The sequence below is a fragment of the Strongylocentrotus purpuratus genome, unplaced genomic scaffold (genome assembly GCF_000002235.5).
Source record: "Strongylocentrotus purpuratus isolate Spur 01 unplaced genomic scaffold, Spur_5.0 spur5_scaffold_12, whole genome shotgun sequence".
NCBI classification, from domain to species: Eukaryota; Metazoa; Echinodermata; class Echinoidea; order Camarodonta; family Strongylocentrotidae; genus Strongylocentrotus; species Strongylocentrotus purpuratus.
In genome coordinates this window covers 5,552,571-5,561,664 of record NW_022145597.1, presented here as the reverse complement: position 1 = coordinate 5,561,664, position 9,094 = coordinate 5,552,571, and the positions used below count along the sequence as shown (strand labels likewise).

At 41.3% G+C, this 9,094-nt stretch overlaps 1 long non-coding RNA gene across 1 annotated transcript; it reads right to left on the bottom strand.

The window, feature by feature from the left end:
• Positions 1 to 275: 275 nt before the first annotated feature.
• On the bottom strand, positions 276 to 1,611 carry LOC115922583. Its single transcript, XR_004063491.1, has 2 exons — positions 1,530 to 1,611; positions 276 to 653 (listed from the first exon to the last, which is right to left on the bottom strand). It is a non-coding gene; the product is annotated as an uncharacterized LOC115922583 (long non-coding RNA).
• Between the last annotated feature and the right edge of the window lie 7,483 nt (positions 1,612 to 9,094).

Here is a 9,094-nt window from a genome sequence, read left to right as displayed (position 1 = left end):
CTACAGCTACCCCTACCTTACCCACTCTACCATCTTACCTCTACTACCATCCTACGTCCACCCCCCCCCCCCACTCTACCCCCACCCTACCCATTCTACCTCCCTACGTCTACTACCACCCTTTCTGTTTTTCCATTCTACCTCTACTACCATCCTACATCCACCCCACCCCCACCCTACCCATTCTTCCATCCTATGTCTCTGTAACACCAGGTTCGTGCTTCAATATCATGCATATAGTTACAGTCAACAAAGGGATATAAAGACAATAGTAATTGATTTACTGTTTCACCTTTAATCTGCTTATCCGAAGGGTGGATAAAGCTAAGGCATGAGATATACTTTTACAGATAATCAAATAACAAATGTAATATACTTAAGGGACCACTACGATTTACATTAATAAGACCGGTCGTTTATAAAGAAGAAGAAGATTGTCCGCTCATCAATGAATATGGAACGTTGCTATCAAACCGCGTATTGCCGGAGAACAATAATTAATTCAGGATAGCATTCCCTATATGATCATTCCTGCATAGCGTTCATATAAGTCGATTTAAATATGGAGGCCGTTATCCAATGGACAGGGTTGATGGGATGAGTTGCGTAAACTCTTCAAGAAAGCCGAAGATTCGTTTCTCCGCAGTGAAGGGCTATAAAAGGGAGGTTAATAAAACAAAGCAAGTATACTGGGCATACATTAATACATAACAAAACCACATACTGAACTGGACAGAGATACCCTTTATTGACGTTGACGCCCTCAGTAGCAGGCTGACTACCGATTTGACCAGATCAACGCCAGAATTCACATATTAGTTTGGATAATAACAATATGTAAAAGAGACATATAACACAACATAAAATAATCTCTTTCCAATTCAGTGTTTCACAAGAGTGGCAAACAATGCATTAATTGTTCAAAGGCAATCGCATAATAAGGCGAAACATAGTTAATAAACATAGTCAAAGATATAACAAAAAGCAATGTATAACGAATATAAAAAATCCTCTCAAGCAGAAGCCTGTAGTATAGTACATGTACATGTACTAAAACAATCAGATCCTTTCTCTACACAGACTTTTCCTTCTGTGTCCTACTGACCAACTGGCATCTAGTCTAGGTCATTCAGACCCTATATGCCTAGCTTCTCCAAATCAGGATAATTATATCTAATACTGTATTAACAAGGCTGCTGTTAACAAACAGTTATTTACATATAATACAAATATACTCCACAGGAGATGTACTATATGCCTATGCATTGACCGACATAACTCTCACTCATGAGACTATAAACAAGGTAAAAAAAAAGGTCTTCAGAGAATAGACTATGTAGTGAATCACAAGTTCCCTGCAATGACAAAACATCTGACAGAGAATGGAAACTTAAATGATATTCATCGCGTGAACAAAGTTTTAAGAAGTGAAATACATTTATCTAGCAATATACAAATACATATATATACATCACTCTAGATCAAGAATGAGAATGTGAGAATTAGTAGTAAGAATATCATTCTCTTACCTATAAAAGGGAGCCAGCACCAGTATACGTCTTCCCCTCACAATATTCAGGAGCAAAAGAGAATAACCCATGATTGCAATGTCCAAATAAGCGGACTAAAGATAACATTCAAGGAGAGAGGTGGTCAGAGAAGAGAGAGTGGAGGATAGAGAAGCCTATAGGATTATGTGCATAACAGGTGTATATCCCCACACAGTAGAGAGAGGGGAAAGGAATCGGAGAGAGATGAGAGAGAGAGAGAGAGGGGCAACTGTAGTTAAATGAATCAATGCTGAGGGAATGATGGCCATACTATATAGTCACAGTTTATGAGTGTTACATCTCCTACCACCTTGTTCTTCCATCCTACCTCTACTACCATCCTACATCCACCCCACCGGCCTACCTGTTCTTCCATTTTACCTCTACTATATACTATCCTACGTCCACCCCACCCTTCTATGCCTACCCCCACCATACCTGTTCTTCAAGCCTACCTCTGCTACTATCTTTCGTCTACTACCACCCAACCTATTTTTTTCAACATCTACTACCATCCTACATCCACCCCACCACACCTGTTCTTCCATTTTACCTCTACTACTATCCTACGTCCACCCCACCCTTCTATGCCTACCCCCATCATACCTGTTCTTCCATCCTACCTCTACTACCATCCTACATCCACCCTACCCCCACCTACCTGTTCTTCCATTTTACCTCTACAACTATCCTACTTCCACCCCACCCCCACCCTACCTGTTCTTCCATTTTACCTCTACTGCAATCCTACCTCTACTACCATCCTACGTCAACCCCCACCCTACCCCTTCTTCCATTCTACCTCTACTACCATCCTACATCCACCCCACCCTAACCCTACATGTTCTTCCATTTTACCTCTACTACCATCCTACAGCTACCCCTACCTTACCCACTCTGCCATCTTACCTCTACTACTATCCTACATCTACCCCATCCTACGTCTACCCTATCTTACGTCTACCTTCTACTTGTTTTCCCAGCCTACCTCTACTACCACCCTACCTGTTCTTCCATTCTACCTCTACTACCATCTTATGTCCACCCCCCCCCCCACTCTACCCCCACCCTACCCGTTCTTCCATTCTACTCTATTACCATCCTTCCTCTACTACCATCCTACATCTACCCCACCCTCCCTGTTCTTCCATTTTACCTCTACTACCATCCTACGTCCACCCCCACTCTACCCCACCCTACCCATTCTTCCATCCTACCTCTACTACCACCCTACCTGTTCTTTCATTCTACCTCTACTACCTCTACTAGATTCGTACATCCACCCCACCACCACCCTACCTGTTCTTCCATTTACCTCTTCTACCATCCTACCTCTACTACCTTCCTACATCCACCCCACCCCCACCCTACCTGTTCTTCCATTTTACCTCTACTACAATCCTACCTCTACTACCATCCTACGTCCACCCCCACTCTACCCCCACCCTACCCCTTCTTCCATTGTACCTCTACTGCCATCCTACCTCTACTACCATCCTACATCCACCCTTCCCCCACCCTACCTGTTCTTTCATTTTACCTCTACTACCATCCTACCTCTACTACCATCCTACATCCACCCCACCCCCACCCTACCTGTTCTTCCATTTTACCTCTACTACAATCCTATCTCTACTACCATCCTACGTCCACCCCCACTCTACCCCCACCCTACCCCTTCTTCCATTGTACCTCTACTGCCATCCTACATCCACCCTTCACCCACCCTACCTGTTCTTCCATTTTACCTCTACTACCATCCTACATGTACCTCTACTACCATCCTACTTCCACCCCACCCCCAACCTACCTGTTCTTCCATTTTACCTCTACTGCAATCCTAACTCTACTACCATCCTACGTCCACCCCACCCTACCCCTTCTTCCATTCTTCCTCTACTACCATCCTACATCCACCCCACCCCCACCCTACCTGTTCTTCCATTTTACCTCTACTACTATCCTACAGCTACCCGTACCTTACCCACTCTACCATCTTACCTCTACTACCATCCTACGTCAACCCCCCCCCCCCACTCTACCCCACCCTACCCGTTCTACCTCCCTACGTCTACTACCACCCTTTCTGTTCTTCCATTCTACCTCTACTACCATCCTACATCCACCCCACCCCCACCCTACCCATTCTTCCATCCTATGTCTCCTACCACCCTACCTGTTCTTCCATTCTACCTCTACTACTATCCTACATACACCCCACCCCCACCCTACCTGTTCTTCCATTTTACCTCTACTACCATCCTACCTCTACTACCATCCTACATCCACCCCACCCCCACCCTACCCATTCTTCCATCCTATGTCTCCTACCACCCTACCTTTTCTTTCATTCTACCTCTACTACTATCCTACATACACCCCACCCCCACCCTACCTGTTCTTCCATTTTACCTCTACTACCATCCTACCTCTACTACCATCCTACATCCACCCCACCCCCACCCTACCTGTTCTTCCATTGTACCGCTACTACCATCCTACCTCTACTACCATCCTACATCCACCCCACCACACCCTACCTGTTCTTCCATTTTACCTCTACTACGTAGAGAGGGAACATACATGCGCGTACCCTAGATAACACTGAGTGGGTGGGGGGTGGGAAGGGGAAGAGAAAAGTCGGGTGAAAAAGGGGGAAAGACAAGGAAATGGCGCTAAGTGACAGTAACGGCGAATAAGGGAAAAACTGTAATCGGGAGATTTGGGGTCATTCCAGAAGGCTTGGGAAACGTTATTGAATAGAGGGGGCCGGGCCGGCCGCATAAAATCTCGAGCCACGGATGCAAAGTTAAACGTTACAAACAGCCCCTGCTTTTTGAAAAAAATTGAAAAGGGCACAATATTTTGGATGTCTTTCAAATAGAAGTTATATACTAAACAGTCAAATTTTAAATTAACGGTAGGGCCGCTTCACAACTCTTATTTTGCCCTTCATTTGGATTCAGCTCATACCAACTCGCTTGTGCTTATATTAAATTTTGAACTAATGTTAGTAGTGATAATGGACAGCGGTGGCGATCCTGGGCCCGATAGAGGGACACGTCCCCCCGGAAATTTAGATATATAGCTAGAAAGAAATATACATGTAGCGGAAAGAACGTACATATTGGACTAAAGGATTTTCTAGAATGCATAATTTCAGCATTCTACATTGCAAAATCTCGCTTGGTCTCTACGCCCCGCGGCCCTCGCCCGATAACACAAAACTAAGATATGACGCTCCCGGTCGCGATTATTTCATGGTTGGTGTATAAATAGATCTTTTTCCCCTTTCATTTCTACTGACCTAATTGTATGCTATCACAATCATGATTGTTTCATTTTCCCTTTAAAGCATGCGTAGCTAGGGGCGGTAGGGGCAGTAAAAGGACATAGGACGAAAAAAGGAGCAGACAAAGAAACAATTTTGACAAGTCTAAAACGGTACAACAAATCATCTTCTTTCTCTAATAATTTAATGAAACGTTAAGCTTCTGCGCTTTGCGCTGGAAGGGGTAATCTGAATTCTGAGAAGGATTAAGAGTCGGGAATGGAACAACGAATTATCTTCTTTCTCTAATAATTTCATTAAACTATGAAAGGTCAAAGCTTCCGCGCCTCGCGCGGAAGGGGGAAAATGAATTCAAACAAGGATTAAGAATCGAGAATGGGACAACGAATCATCTTCTTTCTCTCATAATTTAATGAAGCGTCAGAAGCTTACGCGCTACGCGCGGGAAGAGGAAAACTGAATTCAGACAAGGATTTAGAGTCGAGAATGGAACAACGAATCATCTTCTTTCTCTAATAATTCAATGGAACGTCAAAGCTTCCGCGCTTCGCGCGGAGGGGGGAAACTGAATTCAGACAATAATTAACAACCGAGAACGGTACAACGAATCGTCTTCTTTCTCTAATAAATAATGAAACGTCAAAGCTTCCGCGCTTCGCGCGGGAGGGGGTATGGAAACTGAATTCAGACAATGATTAAGAATCGAGAACGGTACAACGAATCGTCTTCTTTCTCTAATAATTTAATGAAACGTTAAGCTTTTGCGCTTCACGCGGGAGAGGGGGGGGGGGGGGACTCAATTCAGACAAGGATTAAAAGTCGAGAACGGTACTCTTAATTCTCTAATGATGTAATGAAACGTCAAAGCTTCTGCGCTTCGCGCGGGAGGGGGTATGGAAACTGAATTCAGACAATGATTAAGAATCGAGAACGGTACAACGAATCGTCTTCTTTCTCTAATAATTTAATGAAACGTTAAGCTTTTGCGCTTCACGCGGGAGAGGGGGGGGGGGACTCAATTCAGACAAGGATTAAAAGTCGAGAACGGTACTCTTAATTCTCTAATGATGTAATGAAACGTCAAAGCTTCCGCGCTTCGCGCGGGAGGGGGTATGGAAACTGAATTCAGACAATGATTAAGAATCGAGAACGGTACAACGAATCGTCTTCTTTCTCTAATAATTTAATGAAACGTTAAGCTTTTGCGCTTCACGCTGGAGGGGGTAATCTGAATTCAGAGAAGGATTAAGAGTCGAGAATGGAACAACGAATTATCTTCTTTCTCTAATAATTTCATTAAACTATGAAAGGTCAAAGCTTCCGCGCTTCGCGCGGGAGGGGGAAAACTGAATTCAGACAAGGAATAAGAGTCGAGAATGATACAACAAATCATTATCTTTCTCTAATAATTCAATGAAACGTCAAAGCTTCCGCGCTTTGCGCGGAGGGGGGGGGGGGATGAATTCAGACAATGATTAAGAACCGAGAACGGAACAACGAATCGTCTTCTTTCTCTAATAATTTAATGAAACGTCAAAGCTTCTGCACTTCGCGGGAGAGAGGGGGGAACTCAATTCAGACAAGGATTAAAAGTCGAGAACGGTACTCTTAATTCTCTAATGATGTAATGAAACGTCAAAGCTTCCGCGCTTCGCGCGGGAGGGGGTATGGAAACTGAATTCAGACAATGATTAAGAATCGAGAACGGTACAACGAATCGTCTTCTTTCTCTAATAATCTAATGAAACGTTAAGCTTCTGCGCTTTGCGCTGGAGGGGGGAATCTGAATTCAGGGAAGGATTGAGGGTCGAGAATGGAACAACGAATTATCTTCTTTCTCTAATAATTTCATTAAAGGGAAAGTCCACCCCCAAAATAAGTTTGTTTCGATAGAGGCAGAATAATAAGAAAATCAGGTGAGTGAAATTTTGAGCAAATTCTGAATGAAAATAAGAAAGTTATGAATTATTGAAGTTGTGATCAATCAAATACAAATTGGCAACTCTGTGACTTATTATACGAGCTCTCCTTCATTTGCTTTGTGCATTATATTCCATAAAATCATGTTTTCTTCGTTATTGATGATGGAATATATATTTGTTCCTTGCAGGGGGAGTATATAGAAACATATTTGCAATTATTATATTTAGGGTGCATGTATGGTTGAAATTTTTCTTGAGGGAAAATGAAAATTTTAGATTTTTTTAGTACTGAGCAAATGGAAGTTGAGCTCGCATGATACGTCATAGAGTTGCCAATTTGTGTTTGATTGATCACAACTTCAAAAATTCTAACTTCCTTATTTTTAATCGGAATTTGCTCAAACTTTCACTGACTGTTTCTCTCATTTTTCTACTCCTATTAAAACTAACATAATTTCAGGGTGGACTTCCCCTTTAAACTATGAAGGGTCAATGCTTCAGCGCTTCGCGCGGGAGGGGGAAAACTGAATTCAGACAAGGAATAAGTGTCGAAAATGGTACAACAAATCGTCTTCTTTCTGTAATATCAATTAATGAAAGGTCAGAACTTCCGCGCTTCGCGCGGGAGGGGGGGGGGGGGGAGCAAGGGGAGGAACTAAATTCAGACAAGGATTAGGAGTCGAGAACGGTACAACGAATCCTCTTCTTTCCCTAATAATTTGCCCGAATCTTTTCTCGTATATTTTGGTGATAAATAACACTTTCACAAAATACATATTATCCTAAATTTTTTGCTCGCTCGTTTCGCTCACTAGCCGAACTGTGAAACCAGAAAATTACTTTTTCAGGCAAGAGGCTTCAGCCCCCCCCCCCCCGATGAAAATGTCAAAAAAATTACCGGTATGGTGCTTCTAATATACTGTAAAAAAGAATTTGTTCATTGGTAATTTTTACGTATTTTTTCCATGTAGAATTTACTTGAAAACATTAGTTTTGCCACTTACGCACTAAATTTAAGTCTTGCTAACTCAAACTTTCAATTTAGTAGAACATACGTGGAATATTTAAGTAAAATCAAATACATAAGAACTTTAAGTAATTTCAGCTTGTATTAATTTAGTAATTTTAACTCAAAATCAGAAATTATACGTATTACTCAAACAATTTATGTTGATTATTCTTATCTTTTTAAAGTAAGGACCGATGCAGTGCGTAATAGAAATATTTACATAATTTATGAATATTCATTAAGACCAAATTAAACTCTTTTTTAAATAAAACAATTCTTTTTTGTGGTTGAATGAAAATTTAAGGACTTTAAAACATTTACTAATTCATTTAACATGGCTAAGCAAAGACAAGACAATTTTTAATTGTTACCCAGTTCAAAACCAATCAAAACTTGATGTTTCAGGAAATTGTCAACCAATTTTCCTTTTAAGATGCTACAATCAAGTATATATAAAATTTGGAGCCTTTCAATATGTGTCGAATTGAAGCGTATGTAATAGTTAAATCTTAAATAGAAGTAGTGAATGATAAGTGGATTTTACTTGGTAGATTAGATGGGTACCAAATCGTGCAATATGTTATCCTATCATAGCTTTTTTTAAATTATCTTAAATGATTACAATACTTAAATTATTAACGTTAATGTAACTCGATTTAACTGAGTAAAAATTTATTCAGCAAAATAAGTAAATTCTACTTAAGATGCCGTAGGTAATATTTATTTAATAAAAATAAGGCAATTCTTTTCCTCAATTTTATTGAGTTATTTCGACTATTATTTGTTTACAGTGTATGACCTTGTCAGTATTGGTATGTTGAGTTGAAAAACGGTCTGCGCAATTTTCAAATTTCCGCCCCCCCCCCCCCCCTACTGGAAAATCCTGGATCCGCGCCTGCAACACACATGATGATGCTGTGTGTTGAGACTGACAGTGAAAGAGAGAGGAAGAGAGAGAGAGAGAGAGAGAGAGGGGGGGGGGGAGAGAGAGGGAGAGGGAGAGAGGGAAAAAAGGGCAATTTCGTTGTTAAAAGTATGGATGAAATATGAAGCAATATCAATTTAATTCTGGCCAATATAGCAGGAATATAGGCTAAAGAATACTCTTCTAATATAGCTGTTTCATTTTGATCGGTGGATAAACAAATATTAAAATCCTCAGTTTGGGCATGCCTGCGATTGCGGTGCAGGGCATAAGGGGAAAAATTAATTGCTGCGCAAATGAATCACTGTGGCAGCAAATCGATTCAATTTTATTTACACTCGAGGCCCTAAATTTATTTTCTAAAGGTAAAAAATTTAGGCCTCCCCCAATCTCTTT